The following is a 19,807-nucleotide window of genomic DNA, read 5'->3' on the forward strand; positions in this document are numbered from 1 at the left end:
TGATCAGCCTTCTTTATGGTCCAGCTCTCACTTCCATACATCACTACTGGGAAAATCATGGCTTTAACTATACCGACCTAGGAACTACCGTATTTTTCTCACTATTGGACGCACCGGTCCATAGGACGCACCTAGATTTAGGGGGGGGAATAAAGGCAAAAAAAATTTATTCCCCCCCCCCCCGCCAGGCGCGGGGCTGGGGCGGGGGAAGCCCGAGCTTCCCCCTCCCCCAGAACGGGACCCAGAGCCATGCCGAAGCTGCGTGCAGCTTTGGCATCGCTCTGGGAGCTTGCGGGGCTGGGGGAGGAGGAAGCCCTCCGCCAGCCTCCAAACCATGTCGGGAGACAGCGGGATGGCGCGCTGCGCCTCTCCCGCTGTCCCCCGAGTTTGTGGGGCTGGGCCAGCCTTCTAACCAAGTCGGGGGACAGCGGGAAGGGCGCGCTGCGCCCCTGCCGCTGTCTCCCGAGTTTGCGGGGCTGGCAACGGGGAGGAGCAGGCTTCTCCCCCCGCCAGCCTTCTAGCCAAGTCGGGGGACAGTGGGAAGGGCGCGCTGCGCCTCTCCCGCTGTCTCCCGAGTTTGCGGGGCTGGCGACGGGGAGGAGCAGGCTCCCCCCCGTCAGCCTTCTAACCAAGTCGGGGGACAGCGGGAATGGCGCGCTGCGCCTCTCCCGCTGTCTCCCGAGTTTGCGGGGCTGGCGACGGGGAGGAGCAGGCTCCCCCCCCCCGCCAGCCTTCTAACCAAGTCGGGGGACAGCGGGAATGGCGCGCTGCGCCTCTCCCGCTGTCCCCCGAGCTTGTGGGGCTGGCGGTGGGGCTCTCCTGAAGCCTGGAGAGCGAGAGGGGTCGATGCGCACCAACCCCTCTCGCTCTCCAGGCTTCAGCGAAAGCCTGCATTCGCACCATAGGACGCACACACATTTCCCCTTCATTTTTGGAGGGGAAAAAGTGCGTCCTATAGTGCGAAAAATACGGTATTCTTCCTTTATCTAATCATATAATTATCAATCATAGTTTCAAATCATATTGCCTCCAATACAACTTACAGTGGTACCTTGGGTTACATACGCTTCAGGTTACATACGCTTCAGGTTACAGACTCCACTAACCCAGAAATAGAACTTTGCTTCAGGATGAGAACAGAAATCATGCTCCCGCGGCACAGCAGCAGCAGGACGCCCCATTAGCTAAAGTGGTGCTTCAGGTTAAGAACAGTTTCAGGTTAAGAACGGACCTCCTGAATGAATTAAGTACTTAACCAGAGGTACCACTGAATTTGTCTTGACAAAGCTTGACAATATCCATTTTCCGAGACAGAATCTTCCTGCTACTTCCTGCTTCCTGCCCCCTTAACACTATCCCTACTAAGTACTGGAGAAATAGCGAACCTTATGCCTGTGAAACTTTAAAATGTTATCCTTAATATACCCCCTCCCAAGATTCAGCCAGGACCATACATATCCCCTTCTGTCTTTCACGTTACCAGATTCATTCTTCTTTACGAAGCACATTCAGTTTTTATAATGTATCAACAACATGAAAGTCAGGGTTATTTTTTCCTTTCTCTCTGAATGCTTTGGACGTTGAGAGAACATTCTCATGCCATACCAAGAACCAGAAGCATAGCAAGGTCAGGAGGTACCCAGTGCGAAGCTTTTTATGTCAGCCTCCCCCCATTGAAATTGAAATCTGTCAATGAGAGCCGCCCCCCCCCCAAGAAAGCCGGACACCCCTAGGCACAAGGCAGCTCCCTATATTACCAAAAGCAATGCCTCAGTCACAGACTAGACCGTGGGGTCATCTAGTCCAACCCCTGCAATGCAAGAATCTCAACTAAAGCATCCATGACAGATGGACATCCAGCCTCTGCTCAAAAACCTCCAAGGAAGAAGAGCCCACCAACTCCTGAGGAAGACTGTTCCACTGTCTAACAGCTCTTGCTGTCAGAAAGTCCTTCCTGATGTTTAGTGGAATCTCTTTTCTTGTAACGTGAAACCATGGGTTTGAGTCCTACCCTCTGAAGCAGGAGAAAACAAGCTTGCTCTGTCTTCCATGTGATGGCCCTTAAAGTATTTGAAGATGGCTACCATCTCTCCTCTTCTCTTTTCTAGGCTAAACTTACCCAGCTCCCTCAACTGTTCCTTATAAGGCTTGGTTTCTAGACCCTTGATCAACTTGGTTTCCTTCCTCTGCACATGTTCCAATTTGTCAATTTCCTTTTTAAACTGGGGTACCCAGAACTGCACACAGAACTCCAAGTGTGGTCTGATCTAGGACTATGACTTCCCTATACTTCTTATTCCATGAACTACCCTGAGACACCTAGTTATAGGGTGGTATATAAATTCAATTAACAACAACAAGAACAACAATACTTCTGTAGATGCAGCCTAGAATACCATTGGTCTTTTTTGCTGCTGCATCGTACTGTTGACTCATGTTGAACTTGTGGCCTAGATCCCTTTCACATGTGCTACTGGCTTTAAAAAATTTTTTGTGTATCTAGGGGGGTATGGACAGGAGCCCTGGACCACCGTCTTCTCTCTCTCAGCAATCTATAGTATCACATCAGATCCAAGAGGGGCCAAATCCACTGTCCATAAAGGGTTTCTGGAGTCACAGTGAAAAGCTTTCTGAAAAGTGTCCTTCTCATCTGGCAATGGAAAAAGGCGCCATTCAATCTTAGTTTGAAAGTCATGCATGAATTAAACAGCAGAAAGCATAATGTGTGAATGTACAATGTACATGTACAACGCTCTTCTTTTCACATGCACACATGCCCTCACAGAACTAGAGAATTAACTCAAAAGGGCAACTCAGTGATGAAGGGAGTGCAGCGTGTTCCAGAAGACAAGTGGCTGGTGCTTAAAAAAATAAGCAGAAGAAGACAACAGGCGAGGATGAGCCTAGAGACACAACAGAAACTGCTAAAACTGCATTGTGGTGGAATATGTATTTTCCTCTCCTATTAGCAAAACTTACTGGGTTGTAGCTAAAGGTTGCTTACTCGGGAGTAAACGCAGGAAATCATTGGGACACACTTCCAGAGGGAAAAAAGCAAAACAAAATCGGGTGGCAAACCGCACTCCTCCCAGAGTTAAAAAAACACAAAGAACAGAACAATGCGATTCTCCTCTCAGCAATTCATTTCCTCCACCACCTCTTGAGTACTGGAGCGCAAAGATCAAAGAAGAACTCCTAGCCCCCCCCCCCCCAGTTTGCCAAGAAAAACTCACCGGATGATTTACAGCTCATTGAATCCCCCAACAAAAGCAGCAAAGACCTTGGACTGCGCGCAGCAGGCTTTTAAATGAGGGCTGCGGGGAAACCAAAAGCAACATGCTCAGGCAAAAAAGGATGTGTACAAAAAATGGAAAAGGGGGGAAACCACCAAAGAGGAATTCAAACAAATAGCCAGCACGTGTAGACACAAAGTCAGAAAAGCTAAAGCACAGAATGAACTCAGGCTTGCTAGAGAGGTTAAAAGCAACAAAAAAGGCTTTTATGGGTATGTTCGTAGCAAAAGGAAGAACAAAGAAACAGTGGGGTCACTCAGAGGAGAAGATGGTGAAATGCAAACAGGGGACACAGAAAGGGCTGAACTCCTCAATGCCTTCTTTGCCTCAGTCTTCTCCGATAAAGAAAACAATGCCCGACCTGAAGAATTTGGAGCAAATGATTCAGCAAAGGAAACACAGCCCAGAATAACTAAGGAGACAGTACAAGAATATTTGGCTAGTTTAGAAGTATTCAAGTCTCCAGGGCCAGATGAACTGCATCCAAGAGTATTAAAAGAACTGGCAGATGTGATCTCAGAACCACTGGCAGTCATCTTCGAGAAATCCTGGAGAACAGGCGAAGTCCCGGCAGACTGGAGGAGGGCAAATGTTGTCCCTATTTTCAAAAAGGGGAAAAGAGAGGACCCAAATAATTACCGCCCAGTCAGTCTGACATGAATACCAGGGAAGATTCTGGAGCAGATCATTAAGCAAACAGTCTGTGAGCACCTAGAAAGGAATGCTGTGATCACCAATAGTCAGCATGGATTTCTGAAAAATAAGTCATGTCAGACTAACCTGATCTCGTTTTTTGACAGAATTACAAGCCTGGTAGATGAAGGGAACACAGTGGATATAGCCTACCTTGATTTCAGTAAGGCATTTGACAAGGTGTCCTTCTTGTAAAGAAGCTGGTAAAATGCGGTCTTGACTATGCTACCACTCAGTGGATTTGTAACTGGCTGACTGACCGAACCCAAAGGGTGCTCATCAATGGTTCCTCTTCATCCTGGAGAAGAGTGACTAGTGGGGTGCCACAGGGTTCTGTCTTGGGCCCGGTCTTATTCAACATCTTTATCAACGACTTGGATGATGGACTCAAGGGCATCCTGATCAAATTTGCAGATGACACCAAACTGGGAGGGGTGGCTAACACCCCAGAGGACAGGATCACACTTCAAAACGACCTTGACAGATTAGAGAACTGGGCAAAAACAAACAAGATGAATTTTAACAGGAAGAAATGTAAAGTATTGCACTTGGGCAAAAAAAAATGAGAGCCATAAATACAAGATGGGTGACACCTGGCTTGAGAGCAGTACATGTGAAAAGGATCTAGGAGTCTTGGTTGACCACAAACTTGACATGAGCCAACAGTGTGACGCGGCAGCTAAAAAAGCCAATGCAATTCTGGGCTGCATCAATAGGAGTATAGCATCTAGATCAAGGGAAGTAATAGTGCCACTGTATTCTGCTCTGGTCAGACCTTACCTGGAGTACTGTGTCCAGTTCTGGGCACCACAGTTCAAGAAGGACACTGACAAACTGGAACGTGTCCAGAGGAGGGCAACCAAAATGGTCAAAGGCCTGGAAATGATGCCTTATGAGGAACGGCTAAGGGAGCTGGGCATGTTTAGCCTGGAGAAGAGGAGGTTAAGGGGTGATATGATAGCCATGTTCAAATATATAAAAGGATGTCACATAGAGGAGGGAGAAAGGTTGTTTTCTGCTGCTCCAGAGAAGCGGACACGGAGCAATGGATCCAAACTACAAGAAAGAAGATTCCACCTAAACATTAGGAAGAACTTCCTGACAGTAAGAGCTGTTCGACAGTGGAATTTGCTGCCAAGGAGTGTGGTGGAGTCTCCTCCTTTGGAGGTCTTTAAGCAGAGGCTTGACAACCATATGTCAGGAGTGCTCTGATGGTGTTTCCTGCTTGGCAGGGGGTTGGACTCGATGGCCCTTGTGGTCTCTTCCAACTCTATGATTCTATGATTCTATTCTATGATTCTATGTCCACTGTCCCCCTAGAAGGCTGAAAACCATTTGGGAAGGGTCACCTCGGAAATTGTTAAGAAACTGTTGGCTAAGAATTTTGCCGGCCGCAGCTAATAGAGAGATGTCTTGATAGTTTCCACAATCATGTCTGTCACCCTTTTTTAAAGAGATTTATAATCTTGGCATCCCTAAAGTCTGCTGGGATCTCTTCTCTCTTCCAGACTTTCTCAATAAGCTTGTGAAGTTGTTGTGTAAGTTCAATTCCACCCACTTTGAAGACGTTGGCAGGCATCCCATCAGGTCTGCTAGCTTTGTTGTTTTTCATTTGATTAATAGCTGTAGACAACTCTCCCAGATATGGAGATACTGCAAGCTCATCTCTAACTTGGTTTTGCGGAATTTGTGAGAGGACCTCAGCAGCTACGGGGGAGTTGTTGGTAATATTCTTTCCAGTGTAATGCAATAGCTTCTTTATCTTTTAGAAGTATGGTACCGTCTGCTGAGCGTAGGGGGCATATGCCATGATTTATTGGGCCATAGATGGTCTTTGTGGCTTTAAAGAAACTCTGTGCATCATGAGTGTCAGCTAAGTGCTGGATCTCTTGAGCTTTTTTAATCTACCATGTGTTTTTTAGTTCTCTGGTTCTTCTTTGAACCTCAGCCTTAGCGTTGGCATAGGTCTTTTTCTTAGTGGCACAGTTTCTATCTCATCATAGCTCTGATAAGGAGCACATCATGGCGATCTTTAGCACGGACAATAACATAGTCTAAGAGGTGCCAGTGGTTTGACCGAGGAAGCCTCCATGAAGTTTTCAAGTTATTTTTTCTGTCGAAAGAGTGTGTTAGTAATAACAAGATTGTGTGCTGCACATATCATCAAAAGTAAGATTCCGTTCTGGTTGCTGTTGCCAATTCCTTCTTTCCCAGTAGTCCCAGGCCACAGATTGCAATCTCGCCCAACTCTTGCATTAAAATCACCCAGGAGGATAATTTTATCTTCCTTAGGTTTCTCTGATAGGATGGTTTCCAGCTGAGAGTAAAAAATTTCTTTAATGTCTTCATCGGCATCCAGTGTTGGTGCATAAGTGCTTATAATCGTAGCCTGTTGGTTTTTGGTGAGTTTTATTGGAAGGGTTGAGAGTAGCTCATTAATGCCGGTAAGGACTTCACTCAGCAGTGGGGTTTAAAAGCATAGGGGATATAATTGAACCCTATTGAACCCCACAGTGAAGGCCCCATGGGACTGAATTAACAGGGACTCATTTTTCCTGTCTCTCTACTGCCAGTGGTCATCATACAGGGCAACCTGTTGGATGTATCCATTGGTACAGTCAAATGCAACATTCCCTATTTCCCTAGAGTGGGCACAGGCAGGGGAATATCCAGTCAGAAAGTAACTTTCTGTTCCACTGACTGGATTATCCTCCCCCTGCATGTGACCTGGGAGATGGGCATGGCTCTGGCTGACTCCACAAAAGAGCCAAGTCACGCAGCCATTTTCTCACTTGCGCTTTTTTCTTGAAGTTGTCTTGTTCTATCTTTGGCTGCCATGCTGCTCTCCTGCAGCCATTTTGTTGTATTACTGTAATTTTGTTCTCTGCAGCTCTGCAGCTTTCAAAGAGGGAATCTTTCCCAGCCCTACCTTGAGTTACCCTACAGTGTGTCCATTTGACAACAGATACAGACTATCTCAGCACTGGTGGTGCAGGAAGTATCTACACCTGACCAGTGGCATTGTGGAAGTGTGTATAGCATGATCACAATCACCATTTCCTTCTTGATGTTCATTTGGGGCATGTGCACAGAAGAAAAAGCATGAAAAACAAAATCGTGAGGAGGGTTTTCACATATTAAGTAGCCACCCCTAGGGCTTGTGGACGGCAGGATCTAGAATCAGAAAGCAGTGTGTTGAGGACAAGCATGAAGAATTCTGGATTGAGGGGGGAAATATTAAATTAATAAAGTTTAAATAAAACATTGTTAGACCTCTGGGTCTTCTCTTGACCTCGGGTCCCTGGCAAATTTCCCCAACTTGCCACCCTCTGGAGTTGGACCTGGATATTCAATTAAGTTTTATTCAGAGTAGAACCATTGAAATTAATAGTCATGACTGACTTGGGGCCCTTAATCTGAATGGGCCATTTCTGAGTAAAACTTGCTTGCATACAACCCCCTTGTGGTCTCTTCCAACTCTAAGATTCTATGATTCTATGATTCCTCAATAGGAAATTCAAAACTCTGTGGATCCTACTCCTCTTCTTCCACTTTTATTTCTGTTAATGATCCACCTGCTTCTCTGAAGTCTGTAATATTCTGCCATTCAAAACCAACTGCAGTTGGAAACCTAATTTTCTCATCAATATCTTCGTTGAGAGAATCATCCAAATCAGATGATGGAAGGTGAAAGCCAGCACCCCCAACCTTTATGTTGGTCTTAAGTCGCTTCCGTTTCTTAAGGGCCCTCCAATCGAGGTATCGCCTTTAGACTTCTGTTCCCGTCTATCCAGATATACTCTCCAGCGTTCTTTAACAAGAGATTATCTTGTTGAATTGCATAACAGTGTAGGACTTCGGCCTCTACTACCTCAGCAGGCTCGGGCCTAGTTGGCATTTCTGTTCCCTTGACAACCTGACTAGTTGGGCCCTGCTCCACAGACTGGATACAATATGTCTGTTTCTGTGTGGTGCTATAACTAGATGTTTCTTTTCCTGGTTTACAATCAAAACTTTTATGCCCTAACTTTCCTCATCTCCAACATGAAATGTCTTTAGGTCCTACATAACTTGTTTTATTGACTTTTCCCTCAGAAAACTCTGTATGGGTGTGTGCCTTCTCATGTGGGCTTTTTGATGAGGGGCTGCTTCTCTCATCGGTTTCTGAGGTAAACTTTCCTTTGGTTTGTTGAAATTTATTTTTGTTTGTTTCCCAATATCTCCCACCAAATTTTGGCCCATCAAATCCATGGTCTCTGATTTCATTTATTTTATCGGCTAAACCCGCTGCTTCCTCTATTGTCTTGGAGTTCCTTTCTTTTATCAGGTACTTCAATTGGCCTTTTATTGTGTCGTAAAATTGCTCCAACGCCATCACTTCTCTAATCTTAGGTAGTGTCTGCATTCTCTTGCTCTAACCATCTCCTGAGGTAAGTTTTTATCTTTGCACCAAAGTTTCCTCCCTCACCTTTGTCACACTTCTAAATTTTTTCCTCAATTGCTCTGAGATAATCCCAAAGCGGGTGTATATTAACTGCTTGTACACCTCAAAATTTCAGGATTGTTCCTCAGTCATTTGAGCGTATAATTCGGTTAGAGGACCACTTATTCTAGCTCTCAAGATCATCATTTTATCTTCCTCTCTCACTTGAAAATTGTGACAGGCTCTCTCGAAGGATACTAGAAATGCTTCTGGGCTATCCTTATCTCTAAACTCAGGAAAGCGTCTTAAATCTATCTTCATTTGATTCTGCCCATCGGTGTTATTACTATTATTACTATTTTCTAAAACCGTTAATTCCATCCATCTCATCTCTAACTGAAACCGCTGCTGTTCCCTTTCCTGCTCAGCCCTCAATTTTTCTTTTTCCCATTCTTTCTCAAGCCTCAGTTGTTCAGTTTCTTGCTCAACAATCAATTTTTCTTTTTCTAATTCTTGCTCCAGCCTAAATTGTTCAGTTCTATTTTTTTCAAGCTCTAATTTCAAGTTATATTCTTGTACTAATTTCCACTTTTCAAAATCCTCTGAGAACTGTGGAACTTCTACTTCAGGTGGGGTTTTAGTCATCTCTTCTATTCTCATTTCCTCCCCCTGGGGATTCCCATTCTCTTCTCCAGAGATTTCGTATGGGTTTTCTCTCACTGGGTGCTTGGTCTTCTTGGGTGGCATTATGGTTGAGTCAATATTTTGCACTAATTAAATAAGAGACTTTTACTCTCAGCACTGTTCCTCCTGGCTTGGCTTTCCTTTTTTTATGATATTTATTGGGAATTTAAAGTTACAGAGAAGAGAGAAGAAGGAAAAGCAAAGAAAAAAGAGATTAAACAATACAAATCAATAAAAGGAAAATAAAAAGTACCAAACATACAATACACCAAAATCAAAAACAAGAACAAAAAAAATAAATTTAAAAACAAATCCAATATTCCCATACCCTTATCTTCATTAACTTGTTTCCTCGACCTCCTCACACCTCCCTTTTTTGTATTCTAATTATTAATTATCTCAGCAAATCCTTTCCATCTTTCACTGTATTCTGTCCTTTAATTGTCTTAATTTATTTTAGCCTTATCTTACCATAAAAAACCCCTAGAACTTAAAAACTTATTTATACATTTATAAATAACATTTCTACTAAAGCCTAATAGTTTCCTTCCAAGATTTTCCTAACAGTCGTTAATTTTGCAATATTTCTCTAAATAAATTTTTAAACTTTCTGCCAATCTTCATCCACAGTCTCTTCTTCCTGGTTTCGGGTTCTGTCAGTCCTTTCTATCTGTTCCATCTAGTCCATCAACCTGGTGATCTTATGTCCGAGGCGCTTAACTCTTTTCCATGTCCCTTCTGCAGATCTTCTTCATAATTGTAACTGCACTTTACTTTGTCTTCTGCTGGTCTTGTTCTTAATTTCCTTCCTTTGTCTCTGAGGAGTAGATCCCGGGGGAACAACCTAAAAGTGTCTTTATCCCTTCTCGGCTGGTCAGCCCGTTCTCCATAGTTAGCACTAACATCCAAAAAATATTCCAAAACATACTTCAATGCTCCTCCAAAGTTGAGTGCCTCGACCACTCCAATCTCCTCCTGGCCCAAAACCAAATCCCAAAGGTCAAAGCATCCCTGCATAGGAGGATCTGACCAACTTGCCATCTCCAGTCTCGACAGGACTCCGTCTCTCCAAGTCTGTCTCACTCCAGATTCAGTCCTCAGAAACGACAGCTTATGCTCCTGCTGGGCCGCATCTCTTTCAACTTGTATTACTTGAGGTTCAACAACAACCTCCTTCTTTGTCTTCTCTGCAACTTGCCCTGTCAGGGCAGATTCCTGGGTCAGTTGTTGAGCAGGTTCTATATCAGTGGTCACTGTTTGACCAAAATTATCAATTGCAATAGTCATCAAATCCATCTTCACATGAAGCTGCTCCAACAAAGCACTCGTCCTGCACAAAGCAAACACTAAAGTTTCCTGTGTCAACATTCTTATCCAAGGTCAGAGCCTGTTTCTCACGCTCTAATCTCTACAGCTGTAGAGTTCCCCAGGTCCACTCCAACAACAGTTCAAAAGCTCCCTCTAGAGGACGGGTGTCAAACACAAGGCCCGCGGGCCGAATCCGGCCCGCCAGACCTCGTCATGTGGCCCGTGTAGCTGCCGCCGGCCGCCAGCCTTCACCTTTTATTATTCTTTTATTTAGACTCTAAAAGGACGGGAGAGAGAGAGAAAGCCTCCGGATACGGGATCAGCAAGCCCGCCAGGTGGCCCGTCGCGGCCAATCCCAGTCAGCCCCAAACATGTGCGCCCACTCTGAGCGCACCAGGCGGTGAAGCAGCCCAGCCGTCTGCTGAGTGCAGCGCTGTGCGCCGTCAGGGAACCCAGGGAGAAGTGGGAGGGGGAAAGGAGAAGAGGGAAACACACACACAACACACACACACCCGAGCCAAGCAAGCGTGATTTGCGGGGCAAAAACCCTGCCAAGCCTCTTTACCTTATCTTTACGCTCCGCTTTGATCTTTTCCCGGGCGCACAGCCAGGTTAGGTGTAAAAGAAAACAGCGAGCTGCGGGAAAGCGAGGGTCTCTGCTGCTCCCACTGAACTAATCGCTCCAATTTTAATATGGGGGGGGGGATTCCAAACTCTTCACTTCTCGGAAAAGCTTCTGGAGGCTCGTTGGATTCAGCTGCGTCTTGTCGATTATTTTTATAGCCACCTCCCTTCCTGTCAGGATGTGCCTGGCCAGCTTGACTTTGGCGAAGTTTCCCTTCCCGATGGTCTTGAGGAGGCGGTAGTTGCCAATGTGAGGCTGCTCGTCGGCGCAGGAGGCGATGGAGTGGCGGCAGCGAGCGCCCAGAGAGCGGCTGGACCATGACGAGCCCTTTTCCAAGCGGCTGCTGGCCAGGGTGGAGGGCTGCGGGGACAGCGGAGGTGTTGCTGGGGCGGGTCAAGGGTGACCACCGGGCAGCGCTGGTGCGCCTCGGCATTGCGCTCATCGCCAGCGTGGTGAGCAAAGACATAGTCCTCCTCCTCTTCCTCCTCCCGGAGCCGGGCCGCCGCGGGGGTGAGGGGGGCTACCTTCCTGCTGGCCTCCCCCCAAGCGGACACTCATAGAAGCCTCCAAGCACCGGGCTGGCGGAGGGAGGGGCTGACGGAGGGAGGGCGCTGGAAAGGGAGATGCTATGGGTGGGGGAAGAGGGCGAAAGGCGCTCTGTGCGCCCCCGAGGAAAGGGGGCTTATTTCCCCAAGGGGGGCATGTTTGGAGTGGGGGGGGGCAGGCTGCCGCCGCCGGTGCTGCTGGTGCCGCCGCCACCGCAAAGGCCACTGGTCAGTTGCTGGTGCCGGGGCTGCCTCTCAGAGCCTGCGCGCCCAGCCCGGCCGCCGCGTTCTCCCCGCAGGCAGGAAAGGGCAGAGGCGCTTCCTGCCACCCCCCATAAGGCTCCCGAGCGGGGAGGAGGGCTGCGGAGGGAGAGAGGTCCGCAGGAGTCCAAGGCAGGCGGGCGCAATCCGAGCCACCAGCAGGCCCCCTCCCGTCGTTGCCGCCGCCGCCAGCACAAAGCTCGGTGGCTCTGCTGCTGCCGTCTCCGCCAGTGCTCCTGCTCCAGCCGAGGCGGGGTTCACGTAAGGCTGCCGGGGCTCCGGGCAGGCAGAGAGGGAGCCATCGGGGCTCCCCGCCATTGGCAGGCGGGCTGGAGGCCGTTGGGGCAGGGAGGAGGGCTTGGGGAGCGATTCTAAACTCAAGGGTGAACCACGACATCATGGGCATAGCCAGGATTTATGTTGGTGGCGGGCAGGACACCCACCTGCCATCATCCTCTGCCTGGCTCTGGGTAGCAGATTCAGAATGAAATGTCTCAACAAGAGTTGTTTAAAATTGTTTAGCAATATTTGTATGTTTAAAAAATAAATAAATTACTGTCTGTTACCAAAAACCATTTTCCAATAAATTGTACAATAATTGTACATTTGAATATCTACTTGCCATTATTCTGACTATGTTTCTGCTTTCAGAGCTAGTTATTACTTACATTATTACAAAAAACAGTAATAATTGAATGCAATGACAATAATTTATGATAATAAAGAGTGGACACATAGTCCTACAGATACAAATGGCCCCTTGAGGGTGACCAAACTGCTGATGCGGCCCCCGATGAATTTGAGTTTGACACCCCTGCTCTAGAGGAAACAATTCCTATTTGTATCCATCCTTTTACAAGCAGATCCAGCAACGAAATTGCTTTCGTTTTTCAAATCTTTGTTCCTTTTTAGTGCAAAAGGAAGCATTGGAGTCAATATGTTTCTCTTATTTAACTATCTGTCAACATGCGTTATTATTCACAGTCAATGAACTTTCCCCAAACGTCTATCTTTGACAGCCTGTTCCCAGGTTCAAGACGATAGAAATTTATCTTTTTTTATATTTATTAAGGATTTTAAACATTCAATTCACCAAATTTATCTTTCTTTACTCCCTCTCCTGCAGGCTTGAACAATTTAAGATTTCCCCCTCTTCTCCTGCTTCCAAGGGGGGTTTATAGTTTAAACCTATGGAAATTTAGTCCTTTACAGATGACTTTCCAGACTAGCTTGCGATGTCTTTGCTTCAAACTGTTTACAAAAGCGGAAGGCAGACTTCCTGTTTAGACCTTCCCGCTCCGGTCCCAAATTACGAAGTTTAGTAATCCAATTTTCCGTTCTACTCATGGGTACTTATTTAGAGTCCAATTGTCCACAGGAAAAAAGTCAGCGCTCTCCGACAACAGCAATGCGGCTTCACTCCGTGAAAAGAGCAATCGATTCGAAGCACCGCGCCGCTCACCCCACATTGCTCCGGATCACCGTAGCCGGGTTTCCCCGCGAGTAGGGGAGGCGCTAAAGGTGCCAGCCGAATCCCAGGTCCACAGGCTTCTCTCGCCTTTGGTTTTTGATGGGTCTCCACCTCACCGTGGTGTTCCAGACCCTGATTTTCACGGAGCGGGTTCCTCCAGATCAGAGGAAGCCCGCCATTGCCGGTGGCGCTAACCTGGAAGTCCCCGGCTTGGCTTTCCAAGACCCTGGTCCCCAAAGTATAGCTTTAGGTTTTTCCCTCTAACCTTTCAAGCTTACTTCGTCTGACCCTGAGCCTAAGCCTCTGCCAGAACAGTCTTTTGAGATCTCTTGCTCTTATTGTTATCTCGGCCACACGGCAATCTGGGGTTTATCCTCAATCACACCCTCGGGCCAGGTAATCTCTTCACCGATTTACCCTTCCCCTCTCCAGGTGTATTGCTTCCCCTCACAGGCTCTTAGACTTATTGAATCCCGCTGCTGCCACCAATTGTGTGGCGTTAGTACGGAGCCCCCGGTCAGGAAGCAATGGGCATATGTTTGTAAGAGGAGCAGCAAACCTTTTTTAAAAATTGCATTAAGATTTAAATTATTTGGATGGATTTCCTAAACTTTGGAAAACACACACACACACACAAATGCATATACATAGAACTAGCACCCTCCCCACGTACACGCAGGTCCCTCAGAAATCAAGAGCAAAGGACTCAAAGACATTTGACTGCTGAGGCTTCCTGTAGAGCAGGGGTCCTCAAACTTTTTCAGCAGGGGGCCAGTCCACTGTCCCTCAGACCTTGTGGGGGGCCGGAATATATTGTGGAAGAAAAAAATGAATGAATTTCTATGTGCCACAAATAACCCAGAGATGCATTTTAAATAAAGCACACATTCTACTCATGTAAAAACACACTGATTCCCGGACCATCCGTGGGCCAGGTTGAGAAGGCGATTGGGCCGCATTCGGCCCCCGGGCCTTAGTTTGCCTACCCATGCTGTAGAGCCACAGGCTGTTGCTGGGGAAGGGAGGGGAGGGGCTCAGAGTGAGCAACATCACTCTGAGCGAGCATGCATCACTGATGCATTTGCCTGTTTCAAAATATTACTGCATCAGCATTACGCAAGCAGTTAGCATCAGTTGGCTCCAGACTTTCTACTAGTTAGTGATCAGGCATTCCCATCTAAAATGTACTGCACAGGTGGCTGATAGCACCTATTATGCCATCAAATTGGTGGAACAAAACAAAGAGCACAGGTTGCTCTGGATGCAGTCCTGCTGTTTGCAAGACTACTCTTTGTGTGGTGAAATATACCCCAGGTGCTGCTAAACCATCAAAGCAAGTCTTCCCACTTCTCCTTCCAGCAGATACTCTGGCACAGCTCAAAAGCCCGTCCTAATGAAGAAGGAAGAAACATGCGGACAAGAGACAAACAGAACAGGGCTCTTTCCAATCTCTCCCTTCTCATGGCCCATGCATCTACATTTGTGCCAATAAGTGCATTCATTTGTGAAAATAACCTACAAAAATGCATTAAATAAGAAGAAATAGCTTGAAAATATGTGGGTATTAGTCAATACCAGGAAGGGAAGAATACCCAGGCAGTTTCACAGCCCACTAGCAGTGACACCCCATTGCAGAGTTTTCTTATGCAAAATAGGCGTATTTCACTATTTCAAGTAGCGTGATTGGTCTGCATATAAGTCTAGCACTTTCACTCATTCAGGGTACTGTCTTACCACAAACCCTGTTATTTTCTCATGTGTGTGTGTGTGTGTAAAAAGCAGAATACAGTGGTACCTCGTGTTACAGACAGGATCCGTTCTGGAGGCCTGTCCGTAACATGAAATGCCCGCAACTCTAAGTGCTGTGTCTGCGCATGTGCACAGCGTGATCTGGCGCTTCTGCACATGCGTGATCAGCAGAACCCGGAAGTAACCTGTTCCGGTACTTCCGGGTTGCCGCAGGACGTAACGCAAAAAGACGCAACATGAAGCGGACACAACACAAGGTATGACTGTATAAGCCTTGTTTGTTACTACATGAACCAGGAAGCTAATCAATAAATAATCCCATTTCAGAGTCCTCCAACTCAGCATAGTTTTTTTCAGCACACTACATGATTCATTGGGATGTGTGTTTATAAATAAACAGGCAGTTTTGTAATACTATGAAAAATGTACGATGTTAGTAAAAAGGCTGCAATCCTATACAATGGGAGCAGGTAAAATTTCTGTTTATATCAGATGGAGGAGGATGATAGTCTTCTTAGGGATATAACAGAGCACCGACAGAACAGAACACCGACCAGAAGCAGCACCTCAACACCTTCCACATACACACTGTCAGGAAGATTTAGGGCATCATATGACAGCACAGAGTCTCAAGCAAAGATGTTCTCTTCCAAGCCCATAAAATTACAAGCTTTACTCTCTTCCCTTGGATGTGGAAGATTGCTGGAGGGGAGAGAAGCTGTGATATCTTCCATATTATCATAATCCCGAATTAATCCAGAGTAAATGGATTAGGTTCTCCGTATGTTCACTAGACATCCATGAAGATATGCTGGGTTGCTGATGGTACTGCCCAAAGGCAATGGGAATCCTGTAGAGATAATTGCTTTTATATGTTATTAATAAATATAATTTGCATGTTTGGGGAGAGCCATGTTCCCACAAATACTGTATTTTTTGCACCATAACACTCACTTTTTTCCTCCTAGAAAGTAAGGGGAAATGTCTGTGCGTGTTATGGAGCGAATGCCTGCGGGTGGCGGGGGGGATCTGCTGCAGTCGTGAGTAGAGGATCCATGGTTCCCCTTCCTTCCCTCCTCCATAGTTACAAAGCATGGATCCACATGGATCCTCAGGATTTTTGCATTGGGCTACTCCAAACTCACTGTCAGATCACATGTCTGTGGCCACAGCATGAACCACAAAAATCATATATCCACTATTTCATTTAGAATATTTTTTTTCTTGTTTTCTTCCTCGAAAAACTATGTGCGTGTTATGGTCTGGTGCGTGTTATAGAGCGAAAAATACGGTACTATAGAACCGGTAATATGGGAAAGAGTGGTTTGTTCAGCTGTCAAATTTTCATTTACAGCTTCTACTAGAATAAACTAATGGATATGGGAATCAGAAAAAGGTGTTTCACTCACTGAGCTCCAAGATACCGGGATGCCAGCAGGTTAGGAAAGGCTGATCTCAACCATGATACCAAACAGGCGTCCAAAAGAAGTTGGGTCATGGAACATGTTACTGGGTTTCTTCATGGTAATTACTTGTTTTTGTTTTTATATTCTTCAAAGCTCCGTGAAATGTTCCCTTGGGTCATGAAGCATCTTCCAGAGCCACACAAGAAGGCACTTGTCCTCTAGGGAGTCTGTGCTTTTATTTGCAAAGGAGGAGATAAATAAGCATAAAGAACATCATCTGCTACGTGAACCACAGGATTTCACTGATTTCTATCTACTTCAGATGGAGAAACTAAGTATTTGTCTTGTATGTGAACATGGTTAATTCAAAGAGTCATTACATTCCCTGCAAGGATTTTAGGGCCACCATCAGGATTTTGTGGGTTGCTGATAATATTTGCATTCAGTGCCCCCTCAACAGCACTTCCCAGAGATTATTGTTAACTAGAAAAGTGGATTACAAAACCCACATGTGCCTGCATTGAAAATAATGAAAAAACAAATGTTTTCATAAATTTGATGGCAAATATGATTGAATGGTTCAAAATGGTCCCTAATGTGTGTTAAAGGATATTCTTGGTGTAATTATTAGTGTAAGGTTTAATCTCTGTTCCAAACGGAAACATCTTACACTACTCAGTGGTGGAGGAAGGGGGCAAGGTGGTGGTCTGCCCCGGTGCCATCTCTGAGGAGGGGTGACAAGAAGGCACCCCGCGGGCGGCTTGCCCCATCGCTTCTAGTCGCGGTGGCACAAGCCGCCACCATTGCGCTGCCGCAGCTGCATGCAGAAGATCCTCCACTCATGCCTGTATCCTCCTCTACTGTCCATACAGCTCTTGAGTGGCGCCACAGCCAAACCACCCAGTGGCGCATGCGCAGCACTGCTCAAGTGCCGTACGGTGTACCTTAACCCCCTGCCTCCGTTGCAGTCACGAGCGAATGATCCCTCCGATGATGATGCCATGGAAGCTGCAAGCAGAGGATCCCACCACCATACATACAACATGCGTGCATGCATGCATGCGCGATACGTAGCGATACGTACACTGGCTAAAGGGCTATAAAATATGACGTGTTGGTTGAAAGCCATTGCCATGAAACACAGGTGCTGCTTCAATATTATTCTAATTCTTATTATTAATTAGATTTCTATACTGCCCTTCATCATAAGATCCTCAGGGCGGTTCACAGAATATGCTGGTGGGACAGTCTGCAGGGCTATCCATGCCAGTGGAGCAGCTCCACTGTGGGAGTGGTTTGTGTTCAGGGTTGGTGGTGCACAAAAGGTCAAGGCATGGGCAGGGGACATGAAGGTGAAAACTGGGGTGCGAAACAAAGCTGCAGAACAGAAGAGACAAGCGGCCTCAGTAATGAGGTTGGGACAGGCATCCAATCCTATATATGTAGCATGCAGGTTTTCCCCAGCAAAAATCCCTGGGGCAATCTGCCAAATTAACTTCTGTGATAAATACATGTTAGGTATTGAAGCCTTAATTACTTGGGATCCATTTGCCCGCTTACCCAGGACGTAGAGGTGACAAAGAAGCACCAGGGATTCAGTTCCTTCGGAGAAAAGAGTTTATTGTGATCTGCGCAGAGGCAACCAGCGGAATTGTTTCCAAAGGCTGGCGGCCCCTAATACACGTAAGCAAGCAATATTTATACCCCTGCAGCACCTCCCGACCACCCCACCACCAGTAACTCATCATATCATATTCCTCGATTTGCCTTATTGCCTCTTTGGGTGTTGCTAAAGCATTTTGCCAGTGCACTCCTTTCGCTTATCAGCCAAGCCTGCATATCTTGTTTGCTCCAGATGCATCGCTCCTCCTTCTCTCCGGGCATTGCCTTCCAACTGTCAATACACTCCCTGCCTACTCGCTTCAGTATGTGAAACGCACAAGCAGGTTTTGTAACAGTGGCTGGGGAACTTGCTGAGTGGAAGGTGCTATAGCATTGTTGTTTGTGTGCAGGGAGGGCCAAAGTGTTAGAAGAAGAAGAAGAAGAAGAGTTTGGATTTGATATCCCGCCTTTCACTCCCCTTCAGGAGTCTCAAAGCGGCTAACATTCTCCTTTCCCTTCCTCCCCCACAACAAACACCCTGTGAGGTGAGTGGGGCTGAGAGACTTCAGAGAAGTGTGACTGGCCCGAGGTCACCCAGCAGCTGCATGTGGAGGAGCGGAGACGCGAACCCGGTTCCCCAGATTACGAGACTACCGCTCTTAACCACTACACCACACTGGCTCTCCCAGTGTTACTGGGGGTGTCCCCCTCAACATCACTGCATTGGCTCCCCCCATGCCCGAGTTGCGATAAGGGATGTCACTATCCCTGTAACAACCTGTAAAAGGCAGACACTGCTTGTGTTTCCATGGATGCTGGGGTTTTTGCTCTCTAGCATGCTTTCCCCCATCTTGTCCAGGGCTGGGCAAGTTCACCTCAACCCTCAAGTAACTTGAGAGTAGATTACTTATTCCCTTGGGGACGAGGTGGGGACAAACTTGACATGAGCCAACAGTGTGACGCGGCAGCTAAAAAAGCCAATGCAATTCTGGGCTGCATCAATAGGAGTATAGCATCTAGATCAAGGGAAGTAATAGTGCCACTGTATTCTGCTCTGGTCAGACCTCACCTGGAGTACTGTGTCCAGTTCTGGGCACCACAATTCAAGAAGGACACTGACAAACTGGAACGTGTCCAGAGGAGGGCAACCAAAATGGTCAAAGGCCTGGAAACGATGCCTTATGAGGAACGGCTAAGGGAGCTGGGCATGTTTAGCCTGGAGAAGAGGAGGTTAAGGGGTGATATGATAGCCATGTTCAAATATATAAAAGGATGTCACATAGAGGAGGGAGAAAGGTTGTTTTCTGCTGCTCCAGAGAAGCGGACACGGAGCAATGGATCCAAACTACAAGAAAGAAGATTCCACCTAAACATTAGGAAGAACTTCCTGACAGTAAGAGCTGTTTGACAGTGGAATTTGCTGCCAAGGAGTGTGGTGGAGTCTCCTACTTTGGAGGTCTTTAAGCAGAGGCTTGACAACCATATGTCAGGAGTGCTCTGATGGTTTTTCCTGCTTGGCAGGGGGTTGGACTCGATGGCCCTTGTGGTCTCTTCCAACTCTATGATTCTATGATTCTATGATTCTATGAAATCTAGTTTTTTCAGCTGCTGGATTGAAACAGTATATTTAACATTCTTAAGGAACGCAAGTATTATTGCAACTCGTACAAAGTGAGATAATTCCCGAGAACTAATTAAATTCTGTTTCGTGCAATAAATCTTGCCACACCCATCTTCAGTGTAGACT

Source organism: Podarcis bocagei, assembly GCF_964188305.1.
Source record: "Podarcis bocagei genome assembly, chromosome: 4".
Classification (NCBI taxonomy): Eukaryota; Metazoa; Chordata; class Lepidosauria; order Squamata; family Lacertidae; genus Podarcis; species Podarcis bocagei.